The sequence below is a fragment of the Palaemon carinicauda genome, chromosome 22, assembly GCF_036898095.1.
Source record: "Palaemon carinicauda isolate YSFRI2023 chromosome 22, ASM3689809v2, whole genome shotgun sequence".
Classification (NCBI taxonomy): domain Eukaryota; kingdom Metazoa; phylum Arthropoda; class Malacostraca; order Decapoda; family Palaemonidae; genus Palaemon; species Palaemon carinicauda.
The window spans coordinates 107,265,767-107,289,428 of NC_090746.1; positions in this window are offsets into that span (position 1 = coordinate 107,265,767).

Below are 23,662 nucleotides of genomic sequence, written 5' to 3' on the forward strand. Positions count from 1 at the left end.
GTGTGGCACTAGGGTCTACTTTTCGCAGTTTTTCTATTAATTTGACATAGCATTCACTTTTCAAAACTTTATTCTTATCATCACCGCTTTTAATTTTCCACAAAACAGGAAAATCTCTAAAAGATTTAAAGGCCGCCCATGAATGTCAGAGGCAAGGGACAGTGGCATTGCCCTATTAAACAGGACAATGCCCTAGAGACTGACCATATATCATACGATCAGCGCCTAAGCCCCCTCTCCACCCAAGCTAGGACCAGGGAGGGCCAGGCAATGGCTGCTGATGACCAAGCAGGTAGACCTATGGGCGCCCCAAATAACCTCCCCCCCCCCCCCCCCCCAATCCTTAGCTCATACAGATGGTGAGATTACAGACACTTCCAAAAACTATCTAGCTTGAGTATGATTCGAACCCCAGTCCAACAGGCCACCTAGTGCTATAATACAACTTACGTGAAATGTGTGTGTGTGTTCATATATATTTGTATTTATGATATGTATGTATGTACATATATAGACACACACACACACACACACACATATATATATATATATATATATATATATATATATATATATATATATATATATATCCATAAAGTGGGCGCTTACGTATCACTGAGAATTGTCCAACCACCGTTTAAAATACCACATGTAATTAAATTGTTTACACAACAATTCAGATAAAGCTTCTGCATCCTGTAAATACAAATTATTTACAGGATAATCATGACCAATCCTAGCAGATTTCTTCTATTAAGATTGTACCTTTCAGGTTTTATTATGACCCATGGCCTCTCATGCCAGCTTTGAGAATTATATATATATATATATATATATATATATATATATATATATATATATATATATATATATATATATATATATATATATATATATATATATATATATATATATATATATATATATATATATATTACTGAGCATCGAAATTTGGCTTTATTCCTAAACAATAGTCTTATCCGTAGGTTATGCCCATTTTATTTTAATTCAAACTGGGTATGATTTCTTTTATATTAATTTAAGCCTTGATGAAGAGAGGAATGGTTTGACTACAATATTGCGTAGTTTTTGTAATTGAAATATAGGCTACCTGTACTGTACAGTAGGTAGGCCTACACTGTAATGGAAATGTTATTACGCGTGTCAATGTTATCGCGTAGTTAATATCAAAGGCTAGACTGCAGAGTATGTACTCTCTATTCTAGACCTTGATTAATATCAATCCAATTGGGCTATATGACACACCCCAGTCTCTGTCCAGCATTGTGTATTGTATTTTCTTAAAGAATGTTGCCCATAACTCGGATGAATTGCTTATAATGGTTTCTTAGTGGACCTATAAACTCAAATTTAACCAGGTAATATACGTAGTTCAGTTTAGTGTTGCCATTATTCATAGCATGGTCCAAATACAAGTAATGTTGAGAATACAAATGTAAAGCGCAAATTTTCACTCTCTCTCTCTCTCTCCTCTGAAAGCTACAAAAGCAATTCATTTATCACTTACCAGTTACCAGGTGTGCCTAGGCCTAATTTTTGGTCATTGATTTAACTTACATAGTATAGGTGTCGGAAGGTACTAGCCGATAGATCACAACATCGACATAATTTTTCTTGCTAATATTAGTGTATGTGATGTAGGCCTAGCTGCCCAAGGTATTATAATTGATTTATGATATATTCTAAGGGTTATGTAGTCTATGATCATAATGGTCCCTATAGCTATAGATAGTGATTGTGAGCCTAGATCTAGATAATAAACCTATGTTGTTATAGATAAGCTTTGGGCCCATGATGAATCATTGATATAATACCATAACCATAATAGGCCTTATTAGTTATTGCTAAACATTTTCAACTTGTAGATCAGCTTAGGTAGGCTGCTGGTTCCTAACCAGGGGGTGGAGGCACTGGCGGGGGCCAGTTTGATTTTTAAGAAGGACAGTTTGAGAGTTATTATTATTAGTAGTAGTAGTAGTAGACAGTACATCTTACCATCGCAAAAATAAGTAACGTTATCTATAAGGCCTCCCATAGATGCTCGAGCAAACGGAAACGGAAACGTAGGTGAATTGGATTTTCTGTGGTATCTGCAGGTAAAAGGTGTTGTAGTGGCAGGTTCGCGGGACCCTGAAATCTGAACGTATATTGACAATTGGTGTCTGTGGATCTACTTCAGTTTTTGCTTTAAAGTTCATTTGTGAACAAGGGCTAGTTCACAGTGTACCCAACACATTTGTTGCCATGCGCATTCTGCTAACTTTGTCTGTTGCTGTGGCGACGAGCGGTGAGAGAAGCTTCTCAAAATAGAAAATTTATTACCAATTGATGCACAAGTGTTTCGTAACTGGGCAGCGCCGACAGACCAGTCTAGACAACTACGTGGGTGGTGAGTTGTCAAACACTTGTGTTTGTTTATTCCAACCTCCAAAAATACATTTTCAAACACAAGTGTTTCGTGGTCCGGGTAGCAACTCGGCAAGCTGCCTGACCAAGTTGGCTGGCACCGGCGGACTAATTAAAGATAATAAACTTATTTATTCCAAGCGCGTTTACTGTAAGCACCGTCATCATATGAATTCATTTTTAGGCTTAATTGGCAATCAGCTATTTTTAGCTAATTAGGTCTAAAATACCCAAGATAAATTTATTTACACTAAGCGCCATTCAAAATGGGATATTTAGTCTTAAAAATCCAGTTCCCTAAACGGCACCACATATATATATATATATATATATATATATATATATATATATATATATATATATATATATATATATATATATATATATATATATGTGTGTGTGTGTGTGTGTGTGTGTGTGTGTGTGTGTATGTATACATCTATATTTATATGTACATCTATCTGGACTATGTCTGTGAATTACAGTATTTAAGGACAGATTTTGGTGGAGGAGTGGGGCTGCAGGGAAAGTGTAACTCAATGAAGGGGGTGAGGGGTGGGAGCAGAGGCGGGAATGGTGTTGAGAACTATAAAATCTTGGAAGCCACTGGATTATAATTAGGTCTTATTTCATTGAGGCTCATTCCATCCTCATGCCCACATTAGTCTAACATATGACCCAAGACATTTGACCAAAGTTTCTTTGCAACATATGATAGACTTTCAAGTTTCTCTTTTATAGTGAAAGCAAGGTTAAACATGTTCAAAATAAAAGCAAATTTCAGGGGAATATAATTAGATCATGTTTGTGACCTGTGAAAAGAAAATTATACAGAACATTTTGGAAAGTGGCGTGAAAGAGAAACCAAGACTGAGTGGATATGTTGCAAAATCCGTCCTTGCAGAGTGATTATGCACTACACTAATGTCTGGATTCTCTTAACGACCTTGGGATCAGAACCACAGGCGAAATCACAAAAAGACAAGAGCTTGTGACCGGCCAGGAATCGAACCCTGGTCGGCAAGCTTGTATAGACAGATGGGTTGATTTCAATTCTAAGTACAAAATACTTGAATTCGACAGGTATAAGTAGAGAAGAATTGTCATTGACTTTTATCTTTCTTCATTGCCAAGTGGTTTCGTCACTCTCTATACAAGCTTGCCGACCAGGGTTCAATTCCCGGCCGGTCACAAGCTCTTGTCTTTGTGTGATTTTGCCTGTGGCTCTGATCCCGAGGTCGTTAAGAGAATCCAGACATTAATGTATAAAAAATATATATGGCTTATTTGAATATGAAAAACATGTCTAAATGTGCAAAATTTATCATATATATATATATATATATATATATATATATATATATATATATATATATATATATATATATGTATATATATATATATATATATATACATATATATATATATATATATATATATATATATATATATATATATATATATACATATATATATATGAATATATATGTGTATAGTTTCTTCTATACGGACAGGCACTTTTAAGAAGCAGAGACGACTCTCTCCTGTAGAAGGCACTGGAAAGGGCGCATAAGGAAACCAACATCTTAATGTAGTGATAACAGTGGAGAAGAATATATATATATATATATATATATATATATATATATATATATATATATATATATATATATATATATACAGTATATAAAAGATAGAAAACGCAAAAGAAGAGTAATAGAGAGTTGTCCTCCATTATTAATTTATTATGAGCCAAAAGCATATATCATAAATGAATTTCCAGTGGACATATATTTCCAAAAGTAAAATTTGGTGCCCTTTTACCCCCAGGCTCTTTGGAAATTTCCAACCCTTAACCCCCAAGGGGTTATTTTTTTCCCAGCACATTTTGCAGTATATTTTTTTTTAATTGCTCTAACAGCTCTAATTTTTGTCATAGAGAGGTCAGGTTGGTCTCATTCTCTTGGAAAATGCCTGAATTTTTTCAAATGATTATCAAAAATATGAAAAAAATACTTTTTAAAGCATTTTTTTGCAAGGACGTACCGGTACGTCCATGGGGGTAAAGGGATGGCTTTTGTGGAACGTACCAGTACGTCCTTTGGGGGTAAAAGGGTATGTCATTGAGGTTGATATTTACATTTATTAAAATCATAAGTGTTTGTAATAAATATTCATCATAAATAACCCTGTGTTGCAAACTCACTAATCAGCTATTATGGTGGAGACGAGTTGATTTCTATACTAAGAGCAGATTCCTGAATTCGACAGATGTATGGACAGTGGAATGAACTTATATCCAAGGTCTATATACGTATATAGACCTTGCTTATATCTTTCTTGATGGTTCGATTGATAAAGTCGTCCTTGCAGGAATTTCTTTTTTTTTTTTGCTCAAAGCATAGGGTCGAATCCTTGCCCAGCTGGAAGCATTAATCATTAATGAATTTTCAGTGGATATACATTCCCAAGGGTAGAATTTAATATTAAATGCCATCGTGGTTGATTAAAATCACGATTGTTGGTGATACATATTCATAACCAATTTTATACAAAATTGCCAGTACATCACATTTGTAAGATTTCATCAGTGTTATATTCACATCTTTTAACTGCGATCTTGAATCTTGTTGGGCAATCTGAAACCACTGGTTTTATTCTTATATTACTGTATGTAATTCCTTTATCGTATTTACGTATTCCACCGAAATACTTTATCACTGAATTTTTCAAGATCAATTAATCCCTTCGTAATTTCTTTACCTGATGACATCGAGATATTTAGACCATATCCCAAGGCACACTTAACATTTTAATCTAAAAATTTATTAGATAAGTTAACCACACAGTCCTGATTAAGGTTCATGGTCAACGGGTTTCAGCATCTTATCTTAGGTGACACGTCACGTAATATCTCGTAGATTGTCCATGTTAACGGGGTTTACTAATAGTTTGTCCTACTGCATAGGCACGTACGAGTATTACAGATAAAAATTCTACCTTGTTTATACTCTATAATCTAAGTTCATCTATTCTTATCCTAGATTGAACTAACCTAGCATAATTAGCCAACCATCCCCATCTAAGACTCTACCCTCTCCCGTTAAGCGAAAAAAGAGGAGCTCCAAAGTATTACATGGAAAAGGGGGTGGTGGGTGTGGGGGGTGGAGTAGCTCGACCTATTGAAACTTAAAAGAAAGAGGGAGTGAGGGAGCGACACTGAGAGAAGGATAAGATGACCCAGGAGATATGAATTATTAAAGCTTATTTACTTCTCTTGAAACAATTATAAAACTACACAGCAGAAAACAGAATGAATTAACATTTATATGTATAGATGAATATATATATATATATATATATATATATATATATATATATATATATGTGTGTGTGTGTGTGTGTGTGTGTGTGTGTATGTGTGTGTGTGTGTCAGAATAAGACCTCTTGACTAAGCTGAACAGATGAATTCTTTCTGATAGTCGCCAAACAAACCAAAAACCTCTGACAAAACAGTTTTTTGCTCTCTAGAGAGAACCCCTCTTGGTGGATATGGGTCTTTGGGCTCTTCCTGGAGGCACCAAAGGTGGGCGTCTTGGATGAACCAAAAACCCTTGATTCCTCCGGAATCGCCGGAGGTGATTTCTTTATTCCTTTTTATTCTGTTTGATGTTAGAAAAAGACAGATCTTTCCTCCTCCTTCTAGAATTCTTTGAAGACTTTAAGCTCAAACGAAACTCCCATATAAGGCTTTAGATACTTTTAGTTCTCTCCAAAGTCAAACGTCTCCAAAGTCTTCAAAAGAATATCACGTTTTAAAGATCGCTCAAGTCTTTACAAATTGGGATTCTTCTTCTTCAGGATTAAAGAAGTCTTCACTGCAGCTTTATGAAAATATCCTGGAGACAGCGTGTGAAGAACTAAGAATCTCTGGAGGCTCAAAAGTCAGCCTCAATGGATCTATGTCTTTAAGAGATTGGAGACTTTAGTCATCTGTATTTTTCTCGTAATAAGCTAAGCCAAATTGAATGATGGAAGCACCTCTGGCGATTCCGGAGGAATCATGGGTATCCTCTGATACTCCCAGAGGGACCCTTCCCCTCCATTCCTCCCACCCTCAAACTCCCTTCCCCCTCCTATCCTCCCTCCTTCTCCCTCCCTTCCATCTTCTTTCTTCCCCCTTCTCACTCCCTCCCCCTCCTTTCCTCCATCATTTCCCACTCCCTTCCCACTCCTTTCCTCCCTCCTTCTCAGTCCCTTCCTCCTCCCTTCTCTCTCCCTTCCCCCTTCTTTCCTCCCTCCTTCTTACTCCCTTCTTCCTTCTTTTCTTCGCCCTTCCCACTCTCTTCTCCCTCCTTTCCTCCCCCATCTCACTCCCTTAGCCCTCTTTTCCTCCCTCCCTCTCACTCCCTTCCTCCTTTCTTCTCACCCCCTTCCCCCTCCTTTCCTTCCCTCTTCTCACTCTCTTCCCACTCCTTTCCTCTCTCCTTCCCACTCCCTTCCCCCTCTTCCCCCCTCTTCTCACTCCCTTCCCCTCCTTTCCTTCCCCCTTCTTACCCTCTTCCCCCTCCTATCCTCTCTCCTTCCCACTCCCTTCCCCCTCCTCCCCCCCTTCTCACTCCCTTCCCCTCCTTTCGTCCACCCTTCTCACTTCCTTCCCACTCCTATCCTCTCTCCTTCCAACTCCCTTCCCCCTCCTCCCCCCTTCTCTCTCTTTCCCCTCCTTTCCTCCCCCCTTCTCACTCACCTCCCCTCCTTTCTTGCCCCCTTCTCACTCCCTTCCCCTCCTTTCCTCCCCCTTCTCACTCCCTTCCCTTTCCCAACCTTTCTCACTCCCATCCCCCTTCTTTCCTCCCCCTTTTCACTCCCTTCCCACTCCTTTCCTCCCCCCTTCTCACTCCCTTCCCCCTCCTATCCTCCCTCCTTCTCACTCCATTCCTTCTCCTTTCCTACCCCCTTCTCACTCCCTCCCCCTCCTTTTCTCCGCCCTTCTCACTTCCTTCCCCCTCCTTTCCTTCAGCCTTCCCACTCCCTTCCCTCCCTCCTTCTCAGTCCCTTCCTCCTCCCTTCTCCCTCCCTTCCCCCTTCTTTCTCTGTTCACTCTAACACCATGGTAAAATTAATAAAACTATGTATCAAGAGTTACAAATTTGTCTTCGGAAAGAAATATTATGAAAAAACTTTTGGTATGGCAATGGGAAACCCTCTGTAACCATTGTTGAGTAATTTATATATGGAATTTTTTGAAACCAGGTATCTTCCAAGAATACTACCTATTGGCCTCCTTTGGGTAAGGTATGTTGACGACATATTCTGTGCTGGACCCATCAACAAAAAGGAAAACATGTTTTTAACAGCAATAAATAATTTAGTGCCGACTATAAAATTATAAAATTGAAATAGAAGTAACAATAGGTTGGCCTTTTTATATGTATTAATTATAAGAAATGATAGAGGTTTTAGATTCTCAGTTTATAGAAAACTGACATATGTGGACTCCTACGTTCATTTTTACTCTAATCATCATCCCAGGACAAAAATTATGGTATTTTCATCTATATTTTTAAGGGCACTGCGGGTCAGTTGCTCTAAATTCCTTGAAGCTGCGTATAGGAAGATCCGGGAAATTGCAGGTAATTTACAATACCCGGAGAATTTTATCGACACAGCTTTCTATAAAGCAAAGAAAACTTTTTTATGAAACAGACTCTAAAACTGATTTTAATATGAAAAACCTTCTCATCTTACCCTTCCCCATTGATTTCTTGACAATTCCTAGATTAATGAAAGTTTTTAATGTTAATGTTATTTTCAAGAATAGTACTTTAAAGGATATGTTAATTAGAAATTCACTTGTACAAATCAATGGATGTGTTAATGAAATCCCAAGTAATCAATGCAATAAACGATATGTCGGACAAATTGGTAAAGACCTCGAAAAAAGACTAAAACAACACAGATATAATGTTCGAAAAGAAAACAAAACGAACAGTTTGTTTCAACATATGAATAACTGTAATAACAACATTAATTGGAAATGGGCAAAAGAAATATCATATTGTAAGGACATGACAAAACGCAATATCATAGAATCATGTATAATAAAGAAAAACCGTGTAGAATTGATCAACAATAGCCCAGGAATGTATAAACTTGATGAACTACTTATAAACAATGTATTTAAACAATTATCATTTTTAAACTAGCTGTAATTTTTAAACTCACTGATTTTTAAACTAGCTGTAATTTTCAAACTAGTTGTGTATTTTATGTTATTGTATTATTTCTTGTTTACTGCTGTCACTGAGGTGACTTTGATTCTGTTCATGACTTTCTGTATCAATTGGACCTGAAGAGGTATGGGAATACGGAAGCGCTAGTCCAAAAATTTCATTTTTCTGATCTTTCCTCCAGCATAGTGACATATATATATATATATATATATATATATATATATATATATGTATATATATATATATATGTATATATATATATATATATATATATATATATATATATATATATATATATATATATATATATATATATATATACATATATATATACATATACATATACATATATATATATATATATATATATATATATATATATATATATATATATATATATATATATATATATACATATATATACATATACATATGTATATATATACATATATATATACATACATATACATACATCCATATATATACATACATATTTCAATTAAGCCATATATATTAATACATTAAAGTCTGGATTCTCTTAACGACCTCGGGATCAGAGCCCAAGGCGGAACCGCCCAAAGACTATGATATCGGACCGGCGGGGATTTGAACCCTCGCCAGGATATCTGTATGCCAGTGACCATACCACTCCGCCACGAAGAAAGATAAAAGTCAATGACAATTCTTCTATACATATACCTGTCAAATTCAGGTTTTCTGTACTTAGAATTGAAATCAACCCATCTTCACCATCGTAGCTAATTGGTAGGTTTGGGACTTGGCATTCGATTAATGATAAATTTTTTGCACATTTAAACGTGTTTCTTTCATATTTCAATTAAGCCATATATATTAATACATTAAAGTCTGGATTCTCTTAACGACCTCGGGATCAGAGCCCAAGGCGGAACCGCCCAAAGACTATGATATCGGACCGGCGGAGATTTGAACCCTCGCCAGGATATCTGTATGCCAGTGACCATACCACTCCGCCACGAAGAAAGATAAAAGTCAATGACAATTCTTCTATACATATACCTGTCAAATTCAGGTTTTCTGTACTTAGAATTGAAATCAACCCATCTTCACCATCGTAGCTAATTGGTAGGTTTGGGACTTGGCATTCGATTAATGATAAATTTTTTGCACATTTAAACGTGTTTCTTTCATATTTCAATTAAGCCATATATATTAATACATTAAAGTCTAGATTCTCTTAACGACCTCGGGATCAGAGCCCAAGGCGGAACCGCCCAAAGACTATGATATCGGACCGGCGGGGATTTGAACCCTCGCCAGGATATCTGTATGCCAGTGACCATACCACTCCGCCACGAAGAAAGATAAAAGTCAATGACAATTCTTCTATATATATACCTGTCAAATTCAGGTTTTCTGTACTTAGAATTGAAATCAACCCATCTTCACCATCGTAGCTAATTGGTAGGTTTGGGACTTGGCATTCGATTAATGATAATTTTTTTGCACATTTAAACGTGTTTCTTTCATATTTCAATTAAGCCATATATATTAATACATTAAAGTCTGGATTCTCTTAACGACCTCGGGATCAGAGCCCAAGGCGGAACCGCCCAAAGACTATGATATCGGACCGGCGGGGATTTGAACCCTCGCCAGGATATCTGTATGCCAGTGACCATACCACTCCGCCACGAAGAAAGATAAAAGTCAATGACAATTCTTCTATACATATAGAAGAATTGTCATTGACTTTTACCTTTCTTCGTGGCGGAGTGGTATGGTCACTGGCATACAGATATCCTGGTATAGAAGAATTGTCATTGACTTTTATCTTTCTTCGTGGCGGAGTGGTATGGTCACTGGCATACAGATATCCTGGCGAGGGTTCAAATCCCCGCCGGTCCGATATCATAGTCTTTGGGCGGTTCCGCCTTGGGCTCTGATCCCGAGGTCGTTAAGAGAATCCAGACTTTAATGTATTAATATATATGGCTTAATTGAAATATGAAAAAAACACGTTTAAATGTGCACAAAAATTATCATTAATCGAATGCCAAGTCCCAAACCTACCAAATAGCTACGATGGTGAAGATGGGTTGATTTCAATTCTAAGTACAGACAACCTGAATTTGACAGGTATATGTATAGAAGAATTGTCATTGACTTTTATCTTTCTTCGTGGCGGAGTGGTATGGTCACTGGCATACAGATATCCTGGCGAGGGTTCAAATCCCCGCCGGTCCGATATCATAGTCTTTGGGCGGTTCTGCCTTGGGCTCTGATCCCGAGGTCGTTAAGAGAATCCAGACTTTAATGTATTAATATATGTGACTTAATTGAAATATGAAAGAAACACGTTTAAATGTGCAAAAAATTTATCATACATACATATATATATACATACATATATATATATATATATATATATATATATATATATATATATATATATATATATATGGTGCTATGTAAATTCCACCCACAAAAATTCCACCCACGAACATTCCTCCCACCAAATTCCACCCACGAAAATTTCACCCACGTTAAGTTCCACCCACGGAAATTCCACCCACAAAGAATTTCTACATCTTGTCTTTCATGTATGTTTAATCATAAAAGTGAGGTTGAAATGATTAAATAAATGAAAGAAAATAGAAAATATAGAAAATATGGGTGGAACTTTCGTGGGTGGAATTTTACATGGGTGAAATTTTCGTGGGTGGAATTTGGTGGGTGGAATTTTCGTGGGTGGAATTTTCGTGGGTGGAATTTTCGGACCACGATATATATATATATATATATATATATATATATATATATATATATATATATATATATATATATATATATATATATATATATATATATAGTAGTAACATTTGTATAATAATAATAATAATAATAATAATAATAATAATAATAATAATAATAATAATAATAATAATAATAATAATAATAATAATGATTTATAAACATCTGCTATGCATTCTAATTATACATACATTTACAAATATTTATTTTTTTTTTTTTGGTTAAATGTTATAGTTAAATTTTCCGTTACGGATAAACTTGGTAAATAGAAAAATCCTATAATCACTTTATTAGGCAGATATTTTTGCTCTCATGTGAATACGTAAATTCTCTGTAGTTAACAATGAGAGATATGATTCATAATTGACGGGAATAAGCAGAAAGGATGGCAAAGAATGGAAAAGTGTTCTAAGTAAAGGACTGACAAGAATATTTATTCTATAAAGTTATACCGATCCCTTAATTCCTTCCATACAAGCATAGACTCTTAATCACTTTAATATAATTTTAGAAAAGTTATTCTCTTCAATTATTATGATATTCAGAGAATATTTTTCCATCTCTTTTCAGATATCAATTTACTGAAAGTATTCTGCGAGTGACCCTTGAATTAAGATGAAGCCTAAGGATCCGTTGGCCGGTAAAGAGGAATTTTTGGGGAGGGGGAAAATCCCCCGTTTTCTAATCCTCCTATGGTACACCGCCCCCCCCCCCCCCTCTTAAAGGATTAGAAGAAACCTCTCTTCGTGTCCTTACCCTGGTTGACATGTCAATAACATAGGATTTCTCAAAGGAGATTCATCTTTTCAGGTCAAAGGACGAGTTTCCTAGACTAGTTCTAGTATTTTTTTAAATCCACCCAAGTCTGAAACAAAGATGGCGTCTCGTGTTAGTACCATCAAAGTTATTATATTTATTTGTCGATTATAGTGAATGTACCATCGCTTGCTATTCATTTTACAGGTAAAATGGTGTTTGATTATGTATATATCGGTACAATCTTCGCCAAAATCACATTGATTAATGTTTCATAAATTAATTCTATACAAACTTATCATTGTGATTTGTAATACATTTAAGCTCAATGTATTCAAAGACTCGGATCTTTTCAGTACGTTACTTATCTCTTGAAAATGGTTTGATGTAATTACTCGCGATCGGTAACATTAAATGCGACATCTGTGGATCTCTTTGAAGGCCTTTTATGGTGGCTTGTTAAGCTGACTGGGTTTTAAAGTATGTACTTGATATCTATAAAGGATCGAGTTTCATATCTGGCGTTGCCTATGTCATCAAATATGGGGCTGACTTGTCTTATGTTTCTTTTTATCCAGAGTCTGGATTCGTAAATAGTTTCCTGATAATTATCGATGTTTCATAGCTTTAAGAATTTTAGTTTTGTGAACATAAATTGCAGAACATAAGATTAATTCAAGAACTGGATTAGTTGAAATGTTTTCAAATCGCATACGAAAAGTGGTTAAAGTTTTGAAACTGGTTCAACTATTTTGCGCAATTGGTTTCCATTGTTATTCGTCATTTAAAAAAAAAAAAAAAAAAAAACTTTTAATTCTATTAAAGTTTTATAGACAATGAAAACGGCCGTTATGGAAAGTTTACTAGAAGCCAGTTCGAGATTTTTTCTTAGATTTTGCTTTGAATTTCTTATTTAGTTATTGTATTTTTCCCCTTTTACTTTCCGTACTTTACAAATGGTAACCTTGGATGGTTGTATTGGTAACTAGAAAGTTACAAAAACATTTAACATTAATCCAATATAAACATATTGACAGATTATCAAAAACTTGAATGATAATATTATGGTTTACCAAGAATTGTTAATTCGAATGGGAATGTTTATCAAATTCCCATATCAAGCGAAACACATTTAACGGATTAATATATTTACTCTTTCGCAAACTGGAGACTTTTAAAAACATTTTGATAAATTCGTAAAATTGGTTTAACGTACGCTCCTCCATCGGACTTATTAGGAATAAAGCCATTTTACATTTTCTGTATATTTACGGAAAAAGTTTCACTTTAATTTCCAAAAGAGGTTATAGTAGGTATTTGATTTCCCAACAGATGGATGATGACGTCATGAGTATTTGGATCCTTTTTATGCAATTTCCCCGTAACACTTTCTTGCATCTGAAACGTTTCAGAACATCCAAGTTCAGTATACCGCCTTGGACACTTTCATCATACTGCCTTGCCGAAGGATTCTTCTTAATATACAGAATGTCAAAGACATATGAAATGTATGCAAGCATGGGCATTAATGCTTTTATTCAAATCAAACGATGGATAGGGGTTATAGTAATTGCATCTTCCTGCCTCTAAAATAGTTATGGTTATTTTCTTTAGTAAAGGCCGACTCCCGGTAAAAACACTACCACGTCTTAAATATAAGGATAATATGTAATGATGAATAGTTCTTGTATATATATATATATATATATATATATATATATATATATATATATATATATATATATATATATATATGTATATATATATACCAATATATATATATATATATATATATATATATATATATGAAAAAGCCTTTGATAATGTGCACTGGCCAATTTTGTGGGGAGTCCTGCATTATTATGAAATTCCTCTTATATATCTATGTCAATTTGATTAAATATGTTTATGAGCATAGCAAGTGCTAAGTTAATGTTAGTAGAGTCCTATAAATAGTTGGGGATAGCGGAGAAGGATTGGACTAGATTGGTAACAGGAAATTAGCTGACTTAGAGTATGCTGATGACGATATCCTTATTAGCAGAATACCACAGTACTTGCAAAGCTTGCTTACCAGAATGCCTGAAATATCATATAAGGTGGGCCTTAAGATAAGTAGAAGAAAGACAGATGATGAGAATGGAACATGCAATGGAAGATGAAATATCATTGGAAGGAGAAAGGATTAATGAGGTGGAAGCATTTAAATATCTGAACTATGATCTCTAAAACAGGACCTTTAGAATTTATGTTTAATGAAAGATTGAAAAATCTAAACAGACAATGGCTAGGATAAATGAATTTGCAATCAAATCGCCTGAAATCATATATAAAAATCAGGGTATATATCAGTTCGTTGAGATCGGTGTTACTGGTATGACAATGAAACAATATCCAACGGATTTTGTAGATTTGAGAACAAAGTCCTCACAAGGATATGAGGAGTTGAATGGCAGGATACTGTTAGTAATGGAATACTAATAGAATACTTTAGTGCTACATGTGGACGAGATCATGGTGAGAGGTAGATGGAGATGGTTTGGGCATGCTCTTCTTACTACCCCACGAGAGATTAATTCACGAAAATTTCAACTGGGCTCCACAAGGCCCTGGAAGAATTGGAAAACCCAGGCCTACATGACTGAGGACTATGAAGTGTGAAGTAGGAGATGATGAGGGGAGAATTATTGATATAAAGGTTCGAGATAGACATGACTGGCGGAATCTAACTGAGGCCATTTTGCGTCAATGGGCGTAGGATGAGATAATGCTGTAGTAGTATTACATATGTATGTATATACATATATGTATATATATATATATATATATATATATATATATATATATATATATATATATATATATATATATATATGTATGTATATATATATATATATATGTATATATATATATATATATATATATATATATATACATATATATATATATATATATATATATATATATATATATATATATATATATATATATATATATATGTGTGTGTGTATATATATATACCTCTGCAGGCAAAGCAAATTCTGACCTCTCACATTTTCTCATTTACAAAATCAAACTTTTTGCATTGAAAACTAAATTGTTTAAAATTCAGCACAAATATGCAACACCACAACTTGAAATTTCTGGCTTTTGGTTATCTTTTTTATAACAAATCTTGATTTGTTGATTTCATAAGAGCATAGAATATCGTTTCATTTGATAAAAATTTCATAAGCCGCAGATATGTCTACGTTAGGTATTATAGAAACATATTTCAAGGTGTTATGCTGTTTACAAAGACCACTAGCAATGAGTTCACTCCTCATTAAAAATAGAAAATCTTTGATTTACTTCTTTGTTCCTTTCAGGTAACAGGACCAAAGCAGGTACCAAAGATCTTTACGCCCAACTCCCTTGTTTACTCTGCAGCGGCGTCTGCCCGCCTTATCATCAACTATTTCTTGTCAGTTTTCCACAACTACTTCATGGCTGAACAACTCGACGTCTTTTACACAAAGTTCATGGGCAGGAGAAGGCCAGATTGGGGATCCTGACTTATGAATCCAAGTTTGAGATCACCAAAACTCCAGAGAGTTTGGTGGTAAGTGATTATCATGTGACATTATCTAGTCCATATAGGCTATTTGAATAATATAGGAATTATGTTTGAGCTTAATATTAAGGTTGTTGAGATGTCTTCCATATTTTTTGCTTTAATGTGCTTACCCATAAGTCAGTTCAGTATCACAAACTTCAATCAGCCTATACAAATATCAATTAGAGTGAGAATATGACTAATTTCTGCGAATTATCTAATGCTGTAATATTTCCATTGGCAGGCCCATATCAATTTCATGAAGGATTATCACTGGTCTGACATTGTCCTATGTCCTCCACACTACAAGAGCGTCCGCTCTTTGATCAGTAAAGAAATTGTGAGGGCACTCAAATCAGAAGTATTAAAAAAGGATTTTGAGGTGGTGTCTCCTTAGTGCAATTTTGTCACCCCCCTGTTGTTTTGTTATGACATCGGTAACTTCACAATGGGTACAGTTGAAGTATGTGTCTCTCTCATTGGCTAACAATGATGACAAATCACGACGCAATGGTAAATGAAGAGACAAAGATATCACTCTTGCCTAGATTGTTTTGAAAGTACCCGAATTCTGAATCATATGTTGACATGGTATACTTTAAAGTTATTACTAATTTAACAGTTTAAATAAATTTCCTAACTGTTTCAGTTTGTTAATATGATGGTTCGAAGTACTAAATAACCCATAATAGACAAAACCAGAAAATTTTGGTCGTACAGATTTTAATGGAGATTCGTATCTTAAGGACATGGTTAGGAGGCTTGAGTGAGCCATCCTAATTTATAGCTTGGCTATAAACGCTGTTTAAACCTTTTGCTTCTCACAGGTACCCCAATCAGCGTGCCATCCTCTCTCGATGTAACTAAAATGTCCCGGTCCTTTTCGCGTGTCGTTTTTGGACATCAGGTCCTTGGAATTCGCCCTCATCTCTCCTCACAAGGTATTGTTCACGAACACTCCGGACATGGAGAAGATTTTCGTACGGGACATCTTCATGGGAAAAAAGGGCACAACTTTGATCGCGCAGATGTGCAGTGAAAGACTCACTGAGATAGAAATAGAGAAGCAGAGGCACTACATTCGCCAAAGTAACTTGTTCAAGTTTTTATTCAAGGGGAAATCTGAAAAGGACATCACTTGGGAAAATTATAGAAATCTTCCGACGGGCAGAGAGATCACATTTCCAAATCTGAAAAGGATGTTCAACTGCTGCTCTATGCAAACCGAATGCTTCCACAAGATCGGTCACGCAGTGAGGAAGTTTTATACGAACTTGGTGGTCAACGAAGTCAATGAACCTTACATTCACACGTTCTGTAACGGGCCTTTGGGTAAGGATCTCAGTGGCCTTCTTATGCCGAACTTGACAAGACACTTTGCTCCTCTGATACACGCCAGTCCAGTGCTCAGGAGGTTTTCAGTTAAGTTCTTGAACTACAACATGTACTGCAATGTAAAAGTCGTGGAGCTTGGTGGTTTATCCTCCTGGTTTTTGCGAAACAGAATTGAAACTTACCTGCTACGTTCTTATGGCAACTTTGATGGGCTGAAGTTATTCATTTATCCGGATATGACACCCCATTATGACCCAGTAGCAGCCCCACACCTGCATCGGAATTTTAAACTAGGGCTGCAAAGAGAAAGCTAAGTATTCCCGCTTCTTTTATCAAACGTGGGTAAGCCCTCTTGATGCTCATGGTTCAAGTGACCTTGGCAATAGACCTGAGAGAAATCTGTGTTTGCATGAGCTTGTGCCTAGTTTTGAGAGAATTTACCCCCTACTTTAATGTTGTAAACTAGACAGATATATCACCCTTTCACGAAGTGGATGTCAACACTCTCCCGGAACTAACAAAGATTGTGTTTCGTGGGGAGCTGCAAATGAACTCTGTCAGAGTGAATACATTACTGAGGAAGATCATCAAAGCAGCTCCCGACGTTCGGTATCTAAAGCTTTCAGGCGGTCTGGCCAAGGATATCCATCTGATGAGCACGGACTGCTTCGAATGCATAGAGACTTTTCACCCGAAAAAATGTGTCAATAACCAAGCGTTATGCACATCATCTCACGGGAGTTCTCCAGAGGTGTCCGGATGTGAAAGAACTCGTCATGAAAAAAGTGAACGATACCGAGGGATAGCTCAAGCGAGTAGATAAAACCACAGCCTTGTTGGTCCGTTATGTTCTAGAGTGCCGATTTTTGGAAGAACTCTAGCGAGGGAACTTTAGATAGTGCTACTCGTTATTATTTATTTTGTCTTCATTTCTAACTGGAGTGGATCTTTTTTTCATAGATATTCATGTGTGAATCTAGTCACAATCGCTTTAGCCTTGCATTGCAAACATCTGTTGGAATATACGATTTTAAGAATAGAATCGATATTATTTCTACAACTGAAGTGAAGGACCTGGACCTTGATGATCTTCATTATCATTAAATCATACCTGTTAAAAAGTTATGTATATTAATGGATGTTCACTTTGAATAAGAGTTGGGTGCATTTTACACATTTTAAGTTAAAAATTTGGAATTAAATCATTTTAAATTTTGTGCGATTTCGTACAACTTAGAATGAAATCATTTAGATATTTTTGTTATGTTGTAAAATTTGGAGTTAAATAAATTGTTCCTTAATACAATTGAGAATTAAAAAATTGAATCTAGTAAAGTTTTTGATTTTTTACGATGTTTACTGGTAGATATGAAATGAAATTGTCAATTTTATTTCCTGTATATAATGTGCCTATAGATGAGCGAAATTCTGGTACGAAGTATGGAAAGAATCCGGAAAGTTGAGAGAATGCAGTTTACTGACAAAGGTGAATTGTTTTTTTCAGCCAAGGGCACTAACCTCCATTGCAAGAGCCGTTAATATCCTTCATCAAAGGTACTTCCTTCGTCAACTGTAATTGTAATTATTTTCATTACTAAATACTCACTTACGTTCTGGATTACCAAACAATTCTTCTTCACTTTAAGGGGTTAACTACTACACTGTAATTGTTCAGTGGCTACTTTCCTCTTGGTAAGGGTAGAAGAGACTTTTTAGCTATGGTAAGCAGCTCTTCTAGGAAAAAGACACTCCTAAATCAAACCACTGTTTTCTAGTCTTGAGTAGTACCATAACTTCTGTACCATGGACTTCAACTGTCTTGGATTAGAATTCTCTTGCTTGAGGGTTCTCTCGGGCACGCTGTGCTATTTTATTTCTCTCCCTATTGTTTTTTTTAATGTTTTTATAGTTTATATGAGAAGGATTTATTTTAATGTTGTTACTGTTCTTAAAATATTCTATTTTCATTGTTTATTTTTCTCTTGTAGTTTGTTTATTTCCTGGTTTCCTTTCCTCATTAGGCTATTTTTCCCTGTTAGAGCTCTTGAGCTTATAGCATCTTGCTTTTCCAACTAAGAATATAACCTAGCTTGTAAATAATAATAATAATAATAATAATAATAATAATAATAATAATAATAATAATGATAATAATAATAATAATAATAATGATAATAATAATAATAACAATAATAATAATAATAATAATAATAATAATAATAATAATAATAATAATCAAGAGAATAAATGTAAAGTAATTAATTGAGCGTATTCAGTGGTGTAGCCAGAGATCTTAGGACCCAGGAGGTTGAGAGGAGAGCAAAGCCGTAGCCGCTGTGAGAGAGGGCCTGTTCATCCCTGATGGGCTTACTAGTCAAGTAGCCAAACTCTGTATTTAGCTTAAAAAATGGCTCGCTGCGGATTTTATGCTAGAATAGTGCAACAGGTGTTTTTCAAGTGTCAAAGCATGGGGAAGTCTAGTTCAACTTGTTGGACATTGTAGATGTGGATGGTAAAGCCGCTATGACAGTTTCAAAGATGGCCGCCATCAGAATCTGTTTTATTCATACTGTAGGTTGTATTGGACAAAAATATTTGAGGTTTGTGACAATTACACCAAATGTCAACTCGAGAAACATGTTTATATACTTTTTTTTTACCACAAAAATTCGTATTATAGCCAGTTTTATGAGAAAATGAAGAAAATGGTGTAAAAATGAAATGAGGGTAAATGATCTGAAAAATAGATTTAGCAGAACAATCACTTCGTGAATTGAAGGAATCATTGAAGGAACAAACAAATATTTCAAAAATGCATATTGAACTTGAAGAGTAAATGGATTCCTGCTAAGGCTTTTACATCCACATGTTTGTGTGCATCCGAGTCTATTATGTGTACATTTGCAAAATCGAGTTGCAAAAACTGCACGTCATTTGCATGCTGTGAGCTCCAAACAGAATGTAGTGATCAGTTGTGGCTGAAGCATCTCACTACCTTCTTTTACCACCAGTTCCCACCCATTTTCCTCAGGTGCAGGAAGATGCGGTTCAGCTTCCAAGGCTCTTCTCCACACTAGGGACTGATAATGTGCGCACCTGATTTGAAGGATCAAAGCATCATGGGTTGGAGGCAGATTCTCAATTGATTTGGTCATGCCAAGAAATAGATCACACCTGACTTTCTGGATGGAGTTTTCTTGGCTATTGGGAACATACAGCTTGCAGACAAAGGACACTGTATCAGCAATCACATTCTTATCTGGAAAGTTTCCTTGCCGAGATTCTGCAGAAGCTGTGAGTTTTGTTGGTAGATAGCCCATGCAGAGTGCTTCCCATTTCCAGCAAACTGACTTGTACTATCCGAACCTGTTACTGCATGAAATGCGAGAAGTGATGCTCTCTGTGACTGTGATGTTGATGGAATGAACAGGAACAAAGTGTTACTTTCTAGTGTTCTGGCTTTCATTCAGAGAAAGTGGCTAAGCAGTTGTTGAAAGGTGAGGAGAACAAGAACATCAGTTTCTTGGCTCACAACAATAGTTTGTGGGTATCCCTGTTCACTTGATTCCTGCACATGGAGAAGAACCCAGGTGTCTACCACTTTATGCTCAGCACATGACAACTTTGTTCTGAGGTAGATGCAGTCTGCCATCGGGCATTGCCAGAGAAAGTGACACTGCACAAATCTCTTGCTCCAACATTTTGTTCATGTCAATATCTCTGCCTGCTTGCATTGCTGTCACCACACGCGTGAGTAGTTTTTGTCAGCCTTAAGTGCAACAGTTTTTCCTTTCCGACATTGACTTCCACAGTGTACATGCTCTCAAACGTTTTAAGATTCTTTGACTTGATTCTCTCCTGGAAACCTGTTGTCTTCTTAGTGAAACTGTTCTCCACAAACTCTGACGCGAGCTGCTTCCCTGTAACTTCAGCATGTAGGTCATTCGTAACCGCTTCACTTGTAATATCACCTGTTGTAATTGAGACTTGTTCTCTGGAATTGCTATCAAATGGATTGTGAATCTCGAACAGGTCAATGAGCTTTTGCACATTATCTTATTCTTGTTTCATTCTCTTGGAACCAAAATCTTTATGTGCAAATTCCTGCTCATCATCGTCTTCTTCATTGCCCGCTACATTGAACATCATCTTATAATCTCTGGTTAGCTGAGCTCTCTCATTGAAAGTTAGGCCCCATCTTTCACGGGCGGTGACTTTTTTGTAATCCCCACCAGCCCTCCAGCTACCTTGCTGGCCTTGTTAACATGTTCAATAGCCTGGTCATCAGGTATTTCGTTGAACTGGTGTTTTGTTTCTTTTGTTACAAAGTCTCCTACAATATACCCTCTGTGCACCTCTGGAGCAGTTGTGGGTAGCATATGCATATCAGTGAGGAAGACAGCTCCCCAGCATGAGTAATAAAAATGATCAAATGCTCCAAACCAAGGCAACATTTCAGAAAATGATGCAAGGAACAGACCTCAGTCTCTCTCATGAAGAGGGCAAGTGCGCCTCAGGAGGATGGATATCAACTTCATGTAGGTTCTGCAATAACAAAATGTGGTATTCTCTGAACAAGAATCCTCAAACTCACTAAACAGGACCTGCACCTATTCAGTTTCTGACAAAAGATCTTCAAAGGAGGAATTGATTCTTCTGTCATCTTTGTAGGCAAAGGCATCCGAAACTCTCCCATTTGCAACTTTTAAGTCGTCTCCGACAAACTTGTCATTTTCCTCTGTTCATGCTATAGCTTACCCACAGGGACTGACCAATCAAACTATACCCAAATTCCAAGGTTATAAGTTACATCAAACGATCAGCAAACACAACCGAAACACGACGATGCTCAAAGTTTGTAACAGGTCAACCACAGTCGAATCTGATTACTATTATTAGTAAACATAACAAAGTTACCAACACACTAAAAATATCAAATACAATACAAAATTAAAGCAATTTAATCAATAGGAGTTTACTATAAGTATAAGCTAGGTTTAAAAATCTATGCATTGCCTTTTTTTATATCAAGCCTTCTAATTCTTAGCAATGTCAATTAGGAACCCCTTCAAATTTTTCAAATATTTTTGAAAAATAACTTATTTTGGAAAATGTATACACCAAGGTTTATCTTAATACCAGAATACACTTATACACAATGAAAAACAAAGGAATTGACTACAACATTGTGAGTTTATTGCAATTAGGATCTGAAATAGGACAAAAAGCTTAGAAATTGGCGGCCATTTTGAAAACTGTCATGGCAGCCATACTATCCATATCTGTAATGTCCAACAAGTGGATTCATATTTATCTGTATCTGAACAAACTACTTCGACTTGTTGGACTATTCTAACATGCAATCAGCAGGGTGTTGCACATTTTTTGACTTTGGCTTCCTGACCATTCGTGAGAACTAAATTAGTATAGTCAAGTCAATTACCGAGTGAGGTTACACCACATTAAGGGTAGGCTCCCCTTTCAAGGGGTGCCAATCGTAAAAAATATTTCCCAAAAATACACTAATCAAGACACGCTAATGAAATTTTCAGGCATTATTAGCACTATAATAAGGCATATCCTCTGCAAGTTTTATCATCCTACAGGGAAAATAAAGGATTTTATGAATAAAAATGTGAAAATCGGAGCTAGCGACTTAAAAGTTGTTTGGTGACCAGTGAGAAACTAATGTCTTGAATTGAAATTCGCTCTGTCATTATGTTTGTTTATCCACCTGGAACAAGCAGACAAAGTTTTATCAAAATCGAACAGTAAATAAGCACACAGCAAGAAAAAAACGAGCATTAACTTTAGTGAAAGCCCGGCTGGTGATGGAGGGATACCTAGAAATAAATATTCACCAAAAATTAAAATTTCGATTTAGGGGAAAAACCTTCTGTGTTTTTCTAGGTATTATGTCACTTGATGGCCTAAAACATCTAAATATTATATTACTTAAGGCATAAGAGCAGGACAAGCAAAGAAATACACCCCTCTCCCGAAAAAGAAAAAACGAGAAATTACGATTTTTGTCTGATGACGAAAATATTGGATATAAAATCATAGTCACCCCTGACCCCATTTTCTTTGATATCACTGATATGAGAAAACGACTTTGAACAGTTTTTAAGGGGTAAACTATAAAAATTAGAAAATTACTAATGATATTTCGTATTTTTACTATTAACATAAGGGGGGCGTTGATGACCAGGGGGGGGGGGCATTATAGAGGCTGGAGATGAATTCTACACATATCACGGCCTTCTGATAGGCAAAAGGAAGACTTTTAGCAAAGAAAAAAACAATTGGGAAAAATCACCCTCTGATCGTGGAGGCAATTAAAGCCCGATAATAATAATAATAATAATAATAATAATAATAATAATAATAATAATAATAATAATAATAATAATAATAATAATGAAGAAATCATTCAATTTTAAATGCAGTTTTTTAAAAGGATTTTATGGATATCCGTGGAGAGAGCGTGGTAGTTATCTTCGCTAACGAAGTTGGGAGGAGG